Raw genomic sequence first — 17,845 nt, 5'->3', positions numbered from 1 at the left:
AAAAAACATGCACAGACAAATCCAAATTACACCCTGCGGCTCGTGACGATACATTGATGTCCTAAGACACGAAACGATCGTTTTTTTATGAGAAACTGAACAGTATTTATATAATTTTTTACCTTTGATACACAGCCACGTCTAACTGTCCTGAGCACGAACTCATCATCCGGCTCGTTACATGTGTACGCGTTCTGGCGTAGTATACGTAAATGCCGGATGTCATCTATCCCGTGTGTACGACACTCATTGTTTACACAGTGCACAGATATTGTGTGTATAGCGGCTATTCAAAATGGTAATTACTTGCACTTATCCTGATTGTTCAAACCGATTGAAAGCTAAAAATTACGTTTGCGCAAACTCATCCAGGACTGCTGACTGTTCACCGATTTCCCCTTACGACGTTTGCGTATACTACGCCAGCGAGCGTACACATGAAATGAGCCGGAGGTTGAGCTCACACTCAGGACAGATGGACGTGGCTGTGTATCAAAGGTAAAAAATTATATAAATACTGTTCAGTTTCTCACAAAAAAAAACACTATTGTTTTGTGTCTTAGGACATCAATGTATCGTCATGATACGCAGGGTGTAATTTCGATTTGTCTGTGCATGTTTTGTTTTTTTTTACTTTTAAAGGTAAAACCAAGCACCAAGCCCATCCACTGTTATTATGTGGCTGACAGACTGCAAGGGTTTGAGTTAAATATCTGAAGAAACAAAGTCACCTACATCTTGGATGCCCTGTGGGTTTAGTTTTTTTTTTGTTTTTGGTAAAAAGATTTGGTAACCACTGACTGTCCTTTAAAGAGCATCTCTTCAAAGTTATAAACCTACTTGTTCAAAATAATGTAAAAGTTAATACTTTTTTTAACCTGTATTTGACCTAATATTTACTGAAACCTTCAAACATTTGAACAGGAAATAAATGGGAAACAATTAGAAGCATCAGCAACGATACATTTGTGCTTACAGTGCAGACAGTCACTTGTGCATTCTAGACATCCTCTGTACTCCTCCGTCTCTTGTTCCAATTTTGAGAGATCCCCATCAGCTTCTTGCCAATCATTTCAGCTTTCTTAAGAACCTCTGCAAAACAAATTTGTTTAAATATACTGAATATGCAAGATCAAATTACAAATAGCATTTTTGTGCTTGACTGAATTAGGCTAATGCTTAAAATGAAAATAATTTTGTCAAAAAGATGACATAAAATAAGGAAACTGCCCTCACCTACAGAGAGGAAAACAACAGAGTAAAAAACAAGCTGTACAGATTCTATTCCAATAGACAGGTTTTCTAGGATGTGTTTAGTAAATTGTTAAAAAAAATGTAACTTACATGTTAAAACAACATATTAAAGAAAAACAACTATTACTCAGGATAATACTAAAAATAATAATAATTATAAAAATAATTCTAAATTGTCATAGAATTGGAGTGTCATTGGAGGGGCATTAGGGAAATCAATAGAGAATTACTGTTCATTCATTCAAACTAATCTAATTAAATTTTTTATTGATAAAATCAGTTTATGAAGCATGAATATGCAATGTGTTTTAAAGGACCACTTCAATTATTGTTATGAGTTAACCATTTAGAAAATAATAATAATAATAATAATAACAACAAAAATGATAATACATTTTTTTATCAAGACTTTGTCATTTTACTATTAGGCAGATTCTCACATTTATATTCTATGTCCATGGATGGAATCGACCAACAAAATAATGCTTAAAGGGATAGTTCACCCAAAAATGACAATTTGATGTTTATCTGCTTACCCCCAATGCATCCAAGATGTAGGTGACTTTGTTTCCTAAGAAAAACACAAACGAAGATTTTTAACGAAAACCGGTGCAGTCTGCCAGCCTTATCATGGACGTGGATGGGCACCAAACCTTTAAAAGTAAACAAAAACATGCACAGACAAATCCAAATTACACCCTGCGGCTTGTGACGATACATTGATGTCTTAAGACACGAAACGATCGGTTTTTGCGAGAAACTGAACAGTATTTATATAATTTTTTACCTTTGATACACAGCCACGTCCGAAGAATACGCAAACGCCGTAAGGGGAAATCAGTGAAAAGTCCCGGATGAGTTTTAAATCGGTTTGAACAATCAGGATACGCGCAAGTAATTACCATTTTGAATAGCCACTATAGCCACAATCTCTGAGCACTGTGGAAACAATGAGTGTTGTATTCATGCGACAGATCGCTTCCGGTGTTTGTGTATACTATGCCAGAGTGCTACACGTATAACGATGGATGATGAACTCGTGCTCAGGACAGATGGACGTGGCTGTGTATCAAAGGTAAAAAATGATATAAAAACTGTTCAGTTTCTCACAAAAATCGATCGTTTCGTGTCTTAGGACATCAATGTATCCTCACGAGTAGCAGGGTATAATTTGGATTTGTCTGTGCATGTTTTTGTTTACTTTTAAAGGTTTGGTGCCCATCCACGTCCATGATAAGGCTGGCAGACCGCACCAGTTTTCGTTAAAAATCTTCGTTTGTGTTTTTCTGAGGAAACAAAGTCACCTACATCTTGGATGCATTTGGGGTAAGCAGATAAACATCAAATTTTCATTTTTGGGTGAACTATCCCTTTAAAGTATTTTTTATTATTATTAATATTATTAATGCTGATGATTTATGAGTGATTTAAAATAGAAATGTTAAAATATTCTTCTTTGTGCCGTTGGAAAACAACTGAGTTGATCACAAATTTGGACCATTCTTAAATTTCCAGGATGGATCGACTTAAGGGTTACAGTTTTAATAACATAAGTTAGAGCTCTTAGATAAACTAAAATACTAAAACTTTTTTTTTTTTTACTACCTGAAGATTTAACAAAAAATATATAATAATAAAATAAAAAATAAAATAACACGTAATTGTAGGTTCTGGCAAATTAATTTTTAGAGTCAATTTAGAATTTAAATCATTACACATAATTCAGAATCCTAACTGCACACTGTATTAAGTAAATTATGTAAAAACAAATTTAAATAGGACATAAAAGTAAATTAAAAAGTACATTTTATTAAATTACATCAAATCAAAACTTTGCAAATAGTTAATAAATCCATACCAGAAGTTCTAGTGGAGTGTAGCAGATAAAGAAGAGCCCTCCACTATATTGCCAGTAATCAGCTGAATCCTCAGTCGTCTGGGGTGGGCTGATAAGTCCTTAAAAATAAAGATTTCACTTTTAAAATTCTTTTGAACTCTTATACAAAATGTTTTTCAATCGTACCAACATTTGCCACTATAAATCATTCAGAAAACATGAACAGTCAGCTTTGAGACTGTTAGTTATTATATAATTAAAAATGTAAGAATATGCCTAACTCATGGCAATCCAAAAAGAAAAAATGTGAATCCCCAAAAAGACACTGGATTCACAACAATAGACTCTTTTTATAAATGTATCAAAACAAGGTAAACACAATTGTAGCTTAAAAATTAGTGCACCCAAATCAAACCAAAACTTAACATAATTTTACCTGCAGCTGCATTTATCCAGACCCATTTAAGGCTCATGAAGGACTCATAATATTTTTTGTAGTGAAACAACTAAAGGACTGATGATGGTAGCATTTTCTCCGTATTTGTTATCTCAGATGAAGAAAGACAAAAGAATAAAAAAGTTAGTCATATTGATAATCAGTGGGGCAAATGTCTTACAAATGTATTTTTGATTATGAGAAGAACCATACTTTTAACTTTATATTTTAATCCCATGAAAGATTTAGAATCAAAGATTAAAAATAATGTTATTGGTAGCAGTTTGTGTTTTATAGTTAGATTCCTGTGTTTCCGAGCTTTAATAGCACTTTCATCACTGTACTCATTGCTCCTTCTCATGCATTGCGTTTAAATTAGCTGACAACATTCGTAGCCTATCTATAACACATAGCAATATCAGGGGCTACAAATACGTGCTAATATGCTAATCGCGATTAGCATCTGGTGTAACATCTTTGATGAAGCACAGATGCAAGTCATAGTGCGTCTGTTACCTCATGTGGAATTTACACAGAAAGAACATAAAGCTAGAAAGACTGAAATATGTTCCCTTACCTGATATAAGCAATCTGCTTGCAGGACCTCACAGATCCAGTCCGGTCTTCCTCTGTGTTCACATTCCAGCTTTTGTTCTCCACATGTCACAACGCCAGTTAATTTAAAATAAAAATGTAACAAACTAACGTATTTTCAAACTTGACCAGTAAAGGCGCGCACAGTTGTCATTGGCCAGTTACTTGTCAGATGGCAGTCAGCTTAACCAATCATGATCCCTCCAGCAAGGTTATACAACCAGCGTGGTAATGGCAAGATAAAGATTTTTTTAAAGAAATATGTGTGTTTAGTGTCATTTGTAGGCTGTATTATTTTAATAGTTGTTCATAAATTGTTTTCAGTGTATGAAATAAAAATGCAGTTGTAGCCATTCACAAAATTGTAGGTCCACAAAATCAAAACAAAGATATTGATTCAAAATACATACACTATATAGAACCGGTTTGACTACTTTAGTAATTTCCATGAGTACAAATCTTAATGTTTAAGCATAAAATTATATTCTAGGGAATTAATTTTAATAGCAACAGTTTTAACATAACAATGCCTTTGTGTATAAGGCAAGGTTCAAATTGAAATGATTGATTCAGTCAGTGTGGAAGAACTTGACTGGTCTGCATAAAGCCAAGTCTTAATCCCAGTTGAACACCTCTGTGTGACTTTAAATGCAGACATTGAGCCAAAAAGTTATCACCAAACACCAATGACTTGTACATATCGGTACAGTCATTTTGGACAAATCCAAAACTTTTTCAACAGAGATGGAAATACAATTTTTAAATAGGCTACATTAATTATGTTCCCATTTTTGTTGCCACAGTTTTAGAAGTGCCTATTTCTGTTTTAAAGAAGGGGTGTCCTAATACTTTTGTCCATGTGGTGTTTGTACAAGTCATTGGTGTTTGGCGATGAGTTTTTGGCTCAAGGTCATTTAAAAATCAGTCCAGAGGTGTTCAACTGGGATTAGGACTTGGCTTTATGCAGACCAGTCAAGTTCTTCCACACTGACTGAATCAGTCATTTCGGTTTGAACCTTGCCTTATACACAAAGGCATTGTCATCTTACAATTGAAGAGGCTCCTGTCCAAACTGTTGCTATAAAATTAGAAGCACACAATTCCCTATAATATCATTTTATGCTTAAACATTAAGTTTGTTCTAATGGAAATTACTAAAGTAGTCAAACCTGTTCATTAGAAGGGAGAAAATACTGGCAATAGTGTATCATGTAAAAAAAAAAAAATCAACTTTGATTTACAAGTATTTTTGTCAACCCTTTTCAATCATTTAGCAAGCCATTTTATAACTTTGATGGTTTGTCATGTGCTGGGACATAAAATAAAAAAAAGCTAATGATACATTTCAGAAACATAAAATTCCATTATATCTTTCTTTACTTGGGCTATTTTATTACATGAACTGATGACCTTACAAAATTTAAAAGAATATCTCTAGAAATGCATTTGTCACTCCGACTGACCATAAAACTGGAGGAGTTCCATTAAATCAGGGCACATGACAAGCTGCTAGAGGGTTTGATTTCTTCTACCCGTCTCAAAGCGATTACAATCCAAATATGTTTATTTAGAGATAATTAGTAATCTCTAACCTTTTCATTAAAGTGCACAGTTTTCCTTATTTTTTTCTTATATAAAAACATCTATTGTGATAAGCATTGTGCTGTAACTCACAAAATCAGACCACTAAAAACTGACACTTTGAATATGTAATGTCCAATGAGTGTACAGGTCATTTGCCCAATTTCAGATATCAAAAGACATGTGCTATGCAGGACATTTTTGACCACACCCAGGTTTGACCTGGTTTGCCTGTACCAGCTGGGTTCTTCAGCTCCAAAATTCTGCTATCATTACCTCACCTTAAGTTGTACCAAACCTGTATTATTTTTTTCTGTGTAATAAAAACAATATACACAAATATTTTGGGAAATTATCTTAACAAAAAGTTTCTGGCCCCCAATGACTTCCATAGCCTTTTTATTTATTAATTTTTATTTCCCAAGATGTGTCCAGCAACTGGCTTCCAACATTCTTTAAAATAACTATTCCAAAAATAATTTAGATAATGTTCAACAGAAGAAAGACTTCATGCAGGTTTTGAACAGAGAATGAGCAAATGACGACAGAATTGTGACGATTGTCTTGCTGAGTTTAGTTCTAACTCTAACCAAACACGGCTCTAACCAAAAGCTAATCATAATGCTCCAAACTATTTGTAAATTAGACACAGTCATGTTTGATTAGGGTTAGAATCATATTTGGTTTGGCCAAGAGGACCCCATGTCCCTTATGAAAATTTATAATGGTTTTACAATGAAAAAAATATATAAGTATTGTAGTTATTTTTTGGTAACTATCAATTAACTATGTGGTTACCAATTTGGCCCCATGTGGGCTCCCTATATGGGACTGATTGTGTTTGCCCATGCCAAACCCATATGGTTTATGAAACCGGGCCCCATATGTGTTTCCCAGTTTTGAACCCATCTAGACGTTAACTATGTGGGTACTACCTTGGCCCCATGTAGGCAGACTGTATGGGATTGATTGAGTTTGCCCATGCCAAACCCATATGGTTTATCAAAGCGGGCCCCATATGGGTTTCCCCATTCTGAACCCATATAGACGTTAACTATCTGGGTACTACATTGGCCCCATGTAGGCAGACTGTATGGGACTGATTGAGTTTGCCCATGCCAAACCCATATGGTTTATCAAAGCGGGCCCCATATGGGTTTCCCCATTCTGAACCCATATAGACGTTAACTATCTGGGTACTACATTGGCCCCATGTAGGCAGACTGTATGGGACAGATTGAGTTTGCCCATGCCAAACCCATATGGTTTATCAAAGCGGGCCCCATATGTGTTTCCCCATTCTGAACCCATATAGACGTTAACTATCTGGGTACTACATTGGCCCCATGTAGGCAGACTGTATGGGACTGATTGAGTTTGCCCATGCCAAACCCTTTTGGTTTATCAAACCGGGCCCCATATGTGTTTCCCCATTCTGAACCCATATAGACATTAACTATCTGGGTACTACATTGGCCCCATGTAGGCAGACTGTATGGGATTGATTGAGTTAGCCCATGCCAAACCAATATGGTTTATCAAAGTGGGCCCCATATGTGTTTCCCCATTCTGAACCCATATAGACGTTAACTATCTGGGTACTACATTGGCCCCATGTAGGAAGACTGTATGGGATTGATTGAGTTTGCCCATGCCAAACCCATATGGTTTATCAAAGTGGGCCCCATATGTGTTTCCCCATTCTGAACCCATATAGACGTTAACTATCTGGGTACTACCTTGGCCCCATGTAGGCAGCCTGTATGGGATTGATTGAGTTTGCCCATGCCAAACCCATATGGTTTATCAAACCGGGCCCCATATGTGTTTCCCCATTCTGAACCCATATAGACGTTAACTATCTGAGTACTACATTGGCCCCATGTAGGCAGCCTGTATGAGATTGATTGACTTTGCCCATGCCAAACCCATATGGTTTATCAACGTGGGCCACATATGTGTTTCCCCATTCTGAACCCATATAGACGTTAACTATCTGAGTACTACCTTGGCCCCATGTAGGCAGCCTGTATGGGATTGATTGAGTTTGCCCATGCCAAACCCATATGGTTTATCAAACCGGAACCCATATGTTTTTCCCCATTCTGAACCCATATAGACGTTAACTATCTGGGTACTACATTGGCCCCATGTAGGCAGACTGTATGGGACTAATTGAGTTTGCCCATGCCAAACCCATATGGTTTATCAACATGGGCCCCATATGTGTTTCCCCGTTTTGAACCCACATAGACGTTAACTATGTGGGTACTACCTTGGCCCCATGTAGGCAGACTGTATGGGATTGATTGAGTTTGCCCATGCCAAACCCATATGGTTTATCAAAGCGGGCCCCATATGTGTTTCCCTATTCTGAACCCATATAGACGTTAACTATCTGGGTACTACATTGGCCCCATGTAGGCAGACTGTATGGGACTGATTGAGTTTGCCCATGCCAAACCCATATGGTTTATCAAAGCGGGCCCCATATGGGTTTCCCCATTCTGAACCCATATAGACGTTAACTATCTGGGTACTACATTGGCCCCATGTAGGCAGACTGTATGGGACTGATTGAGTTTGCCCATGCCAAACCCATATGGTTTATCAAAGCGGGCCCCATATGGGTTTCCCCATTCTGAACCCATATAGACGTTAACTATCTGGGTACTACATTGGCCCCATGTAGGCAGACTGTATGGGACAGATTGAGTTTGCCCATGCCAAACCCATATGGTTTATCAAAGCGGGCCCCATATGTGTTTCCCCATTCTGAACCCATATAGACGTTAACTATCTGGGTACTACATTGGCCCCATGTAGGCAGACTGTATGGGACTGATTGAGTTTGCCCATGCCAAACCCTTTTGGTTTATCAAACCGGGCCCCATATGTGTTTCCCCATTCTGAACCCATATAGACATTAACTATCTGGGTACTACATTGGCCCCATGTAGGCAGACTGTATGGGATTGATTGAGTTAGCCCATGCCAAACCAATATGGTTTATCAAAGTGGGCCCCATATGTGTTTCCCCATTCTGAACCCATATAGACGTTAACTATCTGGGTACTACATTGGCCCCATGTAGGAAGACTGTATGGGATTGATTGAGTTTGCCCATGCCAAACCCATATGGTTTATCAAAGTGGGCCCCATATGTGTTTCCCCATTCTGAACCCATATAGACGTTAACTATCTGGGTACTACCTTGGCCCCATGTAGGCAGCCTGTATGGGATTGATTGAGTTTGCCCATGCCAAACCCATATGGTTTATCAAACCGGGCCCCATATGTGTTTCCCCATTCTGAACCCATATAGACGTTAACTATCTGAGTACTACATTGGCCCCATGTAGGCAGCCTGTATGAGATTGATTGACTTTGCCCATGCCAAACCCATATGGTTTATCAACGTGGGCCACATATGTGTTTCCCCATTCTGAACCCATATAGACGTTAACTATCTGAGTACTACCTTGGCCCCATGTAGGCAGCCTGTATGGGATTGATTGAGTTTGCCCATGCCAAACCCATATGGTTTATCAAACCGGAACCCATATGTTTTTCCCCATTCTGAACCCATATAGACGTTAACTATCTGGGTACTACATTGGCCCCATGTAGGCAGACTGTATGGGACTAATTGAGTTTGCCCATGCCAAACCCATATGGTTTATCAACATGGGCCCCATATGTGTTTCCCCGTTTTGAACCCACATAGATGGTAACTATGTCGGTACTACATTGGCCCCATCTAGGCAGACTGTATGGGATTGATTGAGTTTGCCCATGCCAAACCCATATGGTTTATCAAACCGGCCCCATATGTGTTTCCCCATTCTGAACCCATATAGACGTTAACTATCTGGGTACTACCTTGGCCCCATGTAGGCAGCCTGTATGGGATTGATTGAGTTTGCCCATGCCAAACCCATATGGTTTATCAAACCGGGCCCCATATGTGTTTCCCCATTCTGAACCCATATAGACGTTAACTATCTGGGTACTACCTTGGCCCCATGTAGGCAGCCTATATGGGATTGATTGAGTTTACCCATGCCAAACCCATATGGTTTATCAACGTGGGCCCCATATGTGTTTCCCCGTTTTGAACCCACATAGATGGTAACTATGTGGGTACTACATTGGCCCCATCTAGGCAGACTGTATGGGATTGATTGAGTTTGCCCATGCCAAACCCATATGGTTTATCAAAGTGGGCCCCATATGTGTTTCCCCTTTCTGAACCCATATAGACGTTAACTATCTGGGTACTACCTTGGCCCCATGTAGGCAGCCTATATGGGATTGATTGAGTTTACCCATGCCAAACCCATATGGTTTATCAACATGGGCCCCATATGTGTTTCCCCGTTTTGAACCCACATAGATGGTAACTATGTCGGTACTACATTGGCCCCATCTAGGCAGACTGTCTGGGATTGATTGAGTTTGCCCATGCCAAACCCATATGGTTTATCAAACCGGGCCCCATATGTGTTTCCCCATTCTGAACCCATATAGACGTTAACTATCTGGGTACTACCTTGGCCCCATGTAGGCAGCCTGTATGGGATTGATTGAGTTTGCCCATGCCAAACCCATATGGTTTATCAAACCGGGCCCCATATGTGTTTCCCCATTCTGAACCCATATAGACGTTAACTATCTGGGTACTACCTTGGCCCCATGTAGGCAGCCTATATGGGATTGATTGAGTTTACCCATGCCAAACCCATATGGTTTATCAACGTGGGCCCCATATGTGTTTCCCCGTTTTGAACCCACATAGATGGTAACTATGTGGGTACTACATTGGCCCCATCTAGGCAGACTGTATGGGATTGATTGAGTTTGCCCATGCCAAACCCATATGTTTTATCAAAGTGGGCCCCATATGTGTTTCCCCTTTCTTAACCCATATAGACGTTAACTATCTGAGTACTACCTTGGCCCCATGTAGGCAGCCTGTATGGGATTGATTGAGTTTGCCCATGCCAAACCCATATGGTTTATCAAACCGGGCCCCATATGTGTTTCCCCATTCTGAACCCATATAGACCTTAACTATCTGGGTACTACCTTGGCCCCATGTAGGCAGCCTATATGGGATTGATTGAGTTTACCCATGCCAAACCCATATGGTTTATCAACGTGGGCCCCATATGTGTTTCCCCGTTTTGAACCCATATAGATGGTAACTATGTGGGTACTACATTGGCCCCATCTAGGCAGCCTGTATGGGATTGATTGAGTTTGCCCATGCCAAACCCATGTGGGTTATCAAAGTGGGCCCCATATGTGTTTCCCCGTTTTGAACCCATATAGATGGTAACTATCTGGGTACTACATTGGCCCCATGTAGGCAGACTGTATGGGATTGATTGAGTTTGCCCATGCCAAACCCATATGGTTTATCAAACCGGGCCCCATATGTGTTTCCCCATTCTGAGCCCATATAGACGTTAACTATCTGGGTACTACATTGGCCCCATGTAGGCAGACTGTATGGGACTGATTGAGTTTGCCCATGCCAAACCCATATGGTTTATCAAAGTGGGCCCCATATGTGTTTCCCCATTCTGAACCCATATAGACGTTAACTATCTGGGTACTACCTTGGCCCCATGTAGGCAGACTGTATGGGATTGTTTGAGTTTGCCCATGCCAAACCCATATGGTTTATCAAAGTGGGCCCCATATGTGTTTCCCCATTCTGAACCCATATAGACGTTAACTATCTGGGTACTACCTTGGCCCCATGTAGGCAGACTGTATGGGATTGTTTGAGTTTGCCCATGCCAAACCCATATGGTTTATCAAAGTGGGCCCCATATGTGTTTCCCCATTCTGAACCCATATAGACGTTAACTATCTGGGTACTACCTTGGCCCCATGTAGGCAGCCTATATGGGATTGATTGAGTTTACCCATGCCAAACCCATATGGTTTATCAACATGGGCCCCATATGTGTTTTCCCGTTTTGAACCCACATAGATGGTAACTATGTGGGTACTACATTGGCCCCATCTAGGCAGACTGTATGGGATTGATTGAGTTTGCCCATGCCAAACCCATATGGTTTATCAAAGTGGGCCCCATATGTGTTTCCCCTTTCTGAACCCATATAGACGTTAACTATCTGGGTACTACCTTGGCCCCATGTAGGCAGCCTATATGGGATTGATTGAGTTTACCCATGCCAAACCCATATGGTTTATCAACGTGGGCCCCATATGTGTTTCCCCGTTTTGAACCCATATAGATGGTAACTATGTGGGTACTACATTGGCCCCATCTAGGCAGCCTGTATGGGATTGATTGAGTTTGCCCATGCCAAACCCATTTGGTTTATCAAACCGGGCCCCATATGTGTTTCCCCATTCTGAACCCATATAGACGTTAACTATCTGGGTACTACCTTGGCCCCATGTAGGCAGCCTATATGGGATTGTTTGAGTTTACCCATGCCAAACCAATATGGTTTATCAAAGTGGGCCCCATATGTGTTTCCCCATTTTGAACCCATATAGATGGTAACTATCTGGGTACTACATTGGCCCCATGTAGGCAGCCTGTATGGGATTGATTGAGTTTGCCCATGCCAAACCCATATGGTTCATCAAAGCGGGCCCCGTATGTGTTTCCCCATTCTTAAACCATATAGACGGTAACTATATGGGTACTACCTTGGCCCCTTGTAGGCAGCCTGTATGGGATTGATTGAGTTTGCCCATGACTGACCCATATGTTAAACCCATATGGGCCCCACTTGTATAGACCATTTTGAGCCCATATGCTCATTTCTCATTAGTGACCCAGCTGGGACCCACATGGGGAGCCCACCTCTTTTGACCCATGTGGGACCTACTTAGCTACCTCAAGTGGGCCCCAGATAAGAAGCCCATTTTGGGACCATGCCCACTTGGTACCCATATAGCCCAAGCATAAACCATGTGGGCCCCACATATGCATGTTGGCTGGGTTACAAGCAGATAATAAAATAAGATCCCAGGAATTTGACAGAAACAGCTTTAATTCAGCACATAGAGTGGATTTACAGAGACTTATGTTTACATTCAGCTTGTGTGCAGATTTTGTCAGGCCAAAAAACCGAATTTTCATGGCCTGCTGTAAATTTTGACCAGTGATGAAAAACAAGCTTATGTGGATTCTAGACATTTAAACAATTCAGATAAGTTAGTTATTTGAACATTTGCATTAGATATTTGAACATGCTATTAGATAAACTGTTGCCCTTAATGTTGTTATTTAAAAAATTCACTGGTACTGTTATTGTTTTAGTGATTATGGAAACAAAAAATCATTTTACTTGCTGTTTGTTGATTTTAAATGTAAGTGATTTATGTGTCAGTACTTTTCCAACATTTCCAGCACATTCTAACAATACCGTGATAATACTGATAACGTGATAAGAAATAGTGTTACATTCCCAAAACATAAACACATAAGACTTTTAATTAGTATCACTGTTGCTTATATTTAGATAAATATTTGTTTTTCTTGTAATTCACTGTTCTTGCTATATTTTTTCAAACAAAGAAATTGTTGTTTTTTAAACACAACTAACACCACCCAACTGTTTTTTTCTCTCTATACAGCAGTCGAACAATATCTAACGCTAGTCATGTGTCCAGAGCCCAACTAAAGCAAACACTGACAACTGTAATGGTAAACTAAACAATGATTTTCTCCTTCAGTGATTCTGTTTGGTAACATCAGGTGTCTTCAACAACTCTGTTTTGGGGCCTGAAAACACAAGCTTTTGAACATGATGCCTGTATCATCTCCATGTAAACATTTTTTTAAACATTGGTTTCTTGATCACCAACTATTGGTCTGGCATGCATAACAGTATTCATTAGCATAGTTGTTTTCTTTTTTTTAAACCAGTATTTTTGTTACTTATAATTTTTGTGCAATTTTACTCATTTTGAATGGCGAATTTGTAAGCATCTCATTTGATTAGTCCTTATGTGTTGAATTTAATTAATAATATTGCTTGTAATTTGTTGACAATTTTATTGAGTAAATATAGTGTATCACTTTTTACATAATAGTAAAGCAGAACAAGAAATATGAAACAATATACGTAGACATAGACTTCCCTACATGTTTTTTCATTGAAGATCCTGTTTCACTCACTTACTACAGTACATGAAGTCAAAAGGGTTGCGATGCTGTGAGATGCCAAAGGAGTCACTCTCAAAAAGTGACTTTTACAGTAAGAAATCACTTTCAGTCTGAACTTGTGACTGAGATACTGAGACTCCAGGATGAAGCTGAAGTTTTCTCATCATCACAACAAATTAAGATCAGATTGCAGTTTCTTGCTCATCAACAGATGCAACTGTTAAATACACACAGAACAATCAAACAATTACTTGAACAGGTTTGTGCTTTCTTTATCTCTGTTTATGGTTTTTATAATCTTCCTACCATCATCTTTTAACAATAAGTAATCAAATTTGACTAGAAAAGACAAAACAAAGACGTTACGTGTTTTGTCAGTGAGGAAAGTTATGTATTTGTAGAGTAAAAGATAAAACAGGAGGTGCGAGACGGATTCAATTTAACTTATTTGTTTTACAGCAATTTTCAAAATACATGCTTCAAAGCAGCTTTAGTAAGCACCTTACAAACCCAAAGGATGACAAACTACACAGTATTAACAATAATGCTGACCAATTGAACATAATGTAATAAATCAGACAAATACCTCTCATCCTGCAGCATTTGAAAATCAGCACGACTGTCACTAACAAATATGGAGAAAGTGCCAGAACTGAACTGAGTATGTGGAGAACTGAGATCTGAGACTCTGAATGAGACACTGAAGAAGAGACACACAATCACTTTATCAAGCACCATATCTGAACAAGAACATAAGAAGAAATAAATCAGCTCACAGTTTCATTGACTCTCACCTCTGACTGAGATCCAGCTCTTGGGTGACTCTCCTCTCTCTGTGTGTTTGCAGTAGTAGAAACCCTCATGTGACTTTGAGACAGTAGAGATGCTCATCTCTGTAGTTTGACTCTGGATGAGTGATTCATCTTTATAGAAATCAGCTCTGAGGTTTGGTGGGGTTGTAAATTGATATAAACAGCGTAGAGTCAGAGTATCTCCTTCAGTCACAGGATGAACAGGACTCTCCAGAATCACACCAGCTACAGAAACAGAGCAAACATCAACTGACAAATAGTAGGAATACTGTAAGAAAGTATCAACAAGAATAATAATACATATTCTCAGATTTGGATTTGTTGGATAGTCTTGTGGATTTGATGTCATTTAGGAATAATATTGTGTGGGTGATTGAATTGAGATCACATTCTTAATGTGAAATTATATTAATTTACTGAGATTTCAGTAGGCAGATATTAATCAAACCATAAGTGTTTATACAATTTAAAATATACAATTTGCTGATGTGCACATTGATGGAGTGTCCTGTGTTTTTGTTAAAGTGCCTCCTAGAATCGATGTGTGGTCAGAGAGATAAAAATTTAAAATACATTTCATAATGAAAACACTATTTAATAAATAGGTCAGATTATACATTTTTATGACACCTATTTGATTATTTTCCCACAAGTCCATTTAAGTAACACTGTTATGCCACAATAGTTATATTTTAGTTTTTTCAGCTTTCCAGTGTTTCACTCATTCTGTGGTTCATTTTAAACTCACCAGTGACCCATATTAACTGTTTGTTGCTGATGGTTGTGTAATAGGCTGGTTTTCCTCTCTTTGCTCTGCACACATAAACTCCTGTGTGATTTAGAGCAGCAGATCTGACAGTGTAGTTTCCTCCAGCTCCTCTGCTGCTGTCTGAGAGCAGCTCATAACGATTGCTGTTGTCTGTATGAAGTGAAAATGTGCAGTTACATCAAGAAATTAGCAGTCATTTATACATGAGTCTTAAAAATGACCTGTGTTGGTATAATCAGAGTATATTCTGATTGACTAAATATTTTTAATCTCTGTAATATTTTTTATGAAACCAGTTTATTCAGATGTTACTACATGAAACACATTATATCATACCTGATGGACCAGTTCGAGTGAACCAGCTGAATGTCCAGCCTGTAGAGGAGTCATTAACCTCACAGATCAGAGTCACTGGATCTCCTTCAGTCAACCACGACTGTGGAGAAACACTTAAAGCTGCTCTGGGAACTGAAGTTGACAAATCACTCATTAATAACATGTTTAACTTGTGTGTGTTTATGAAGAGATGATCAAACTTACCTGATACTGTCAGTGTAACTTCATCACTCATTTGTGACCAGCGTGATCCTCCTCTCTCTACTCCATAACAGGAGTATTTACCTGCATTAAACTCAGTAATAGGACTGAATGTGTGTTCCTGTAGTTGACTGAAAACACAGACTGAACAGAGACAGGGGTGACTGCAGTCTGGAGCAATGGGCGTGCCGAAAGGTTTCTCATTGGTCTCGCTTTTACTGTATTGGCCAATCAGCGTTAAACTTTTGTTCCACACTCCAGTCCAGCTGGTGGCGGTTACTTTTCAGTTGGTTTGCAAACCGCCAAACAAACTTTAAGAAGAAGAAGGCCAATCAGCGTTGAGTAATGAGGAAGGACTGGAGAAGAACGAAAACGTTTGGAAGAGACGGTGGATTGTAATCAAACTGTATCGTGAGTGTAGCAATGGATTATGATTCCGATGGTGATGGTGACGAGTGGCCTTTAGAAATGGAGGTTAATAAAACAAAAAAGGCAAGGAAAAAAGCATGGTCTGAAGCAAGTAGTGGAGGAGAAAGCACCCCAAGACAAACTAGCAAAAAAATCAGAGCTAAACACAGTGAAATCAGCAGGATTGATGATGACAAACAGGAAGAGTGGAAAGTTATTGTTACGCTTAGTAATGATAAAGGACATTTTCATCCAGTACAGATAACTAAAGCGATTGAGAAGGAAATAGGCAAAATAAAATATGCTAAATTACTGAATAGCAGAAGAATTCTAATTTCAGCAGTAAATAAGAAACAACAGGAGAAGATTCTGAAAATGAGTAGTCTAGGGGGTGGAAAGATTGAAGTCCATGTACCAGGAATGGCAGCAAAGTTAAGAGGAGTGATCTCAAATGTACCTATGGAAATGTCTATGGAAGATGTGAAGAAAGAGATTCAAGGTGGGAATATAATAGAAGCCAAAAGACTGCAAATGAATAAAGGTGGTGTTAAATCAGATAGCCTGTCTGTAATGCTTGTTTTTGAAAAGATAATGCCTAATGAAGTCCAAATGGGTTGGATCAAATACAAAGTGAGGGAATACATTCCACAACCATTAAGGTGTTTCAAATGTCAGAGAATGGGACATACAGTGCAACAGTGCAAATGGAGGCAAAGATGTGCAAAATGTGGAGGAGAGCATGACTATGGCAAATGTGAAAAGGATGCTAAGTTAAAATGCTGTAACTGTGGAGGTGAGCATAGTGCTGCATATGCTGGATGTGTGGTTCAGAAACAAGCTAAAGAAATACAAAGATTCAAAGTTATGAATAAGGTTACATATGCAGAGGCATTAAAGGGTGTTGATAATTATGGAAACAAACAAAATAAACCAATACATCAGGAAAACTTGGATGGCAATACCAGATATGCAGTACCACAGAGTTCAGACATAGGAAGAAATCTGTCAGGAAGATCAGCACCTCCACAGCAGCCATGCAACCATAAGTGTAAAGTTGAGGAGAACACCTTGATTGTAGAAAAGAAAAGCTTTATAGCTTTTATATGTAAAGTTATTAATGTTGCAACACGACAAGAGAGAAAAAGCGATAAAATCAAGACAGTGGTGGAAGCTGCAGAAGAGTTTCTAGGCATTAAAGATGTAAAAGCTGAAGATATACATGGCATGTTGAGTACTAATAATGATGGAGGATCTCAGAATATTACTTAATCGATGGTATTCCACCTCTTACAATGGAATGCTAGAAGCTTGATTGCAAATGGTCAAGAATTTAAAAAGTTTGTAGTAGAATCTAAAGTTCAACCTGATATTATTTGCATTCAAGAAACTTGGCTTCAACCACATCTTGATTTTATTATACCTGGATTTGAGTCTGTCAGATTTGATAGAGATGGAA

General features: G+C 38.7%; 1 pseudogene; it reads right to left on the bottom strand.

Moving 5' to 3' along the window:
* The window catches only part of LOC141338223 (NACHT, LRR and PYD domains-containing protein 3-like), a 66,803-nt pseudogene extending 49,378 nt beyond the window's left edge, over positions 1–17,425 (bottom strand).
* Positions 17,426–17,845: the final 420 nt, after the last annotated feature.

This window comes from Garra rufa, chromosome 7, assembly GCF_049309525.1.
Source record: "Garra rufa chromosome 7, GarRuf1.0, whole genome shotgun sequence".
In the NCBI taxonomy this organism is placed as follows: domain Eukaryota; kingdom Metazoa; phylum Chordata; class Actinopteri; order Cypriniformes; family Cyprinidae; genus Garra; species Garra rufa.
Note: the sequence above shows the minus strand (reverse complement) of the source record. Positions and strands in the feature narration are given on the sequence as shown.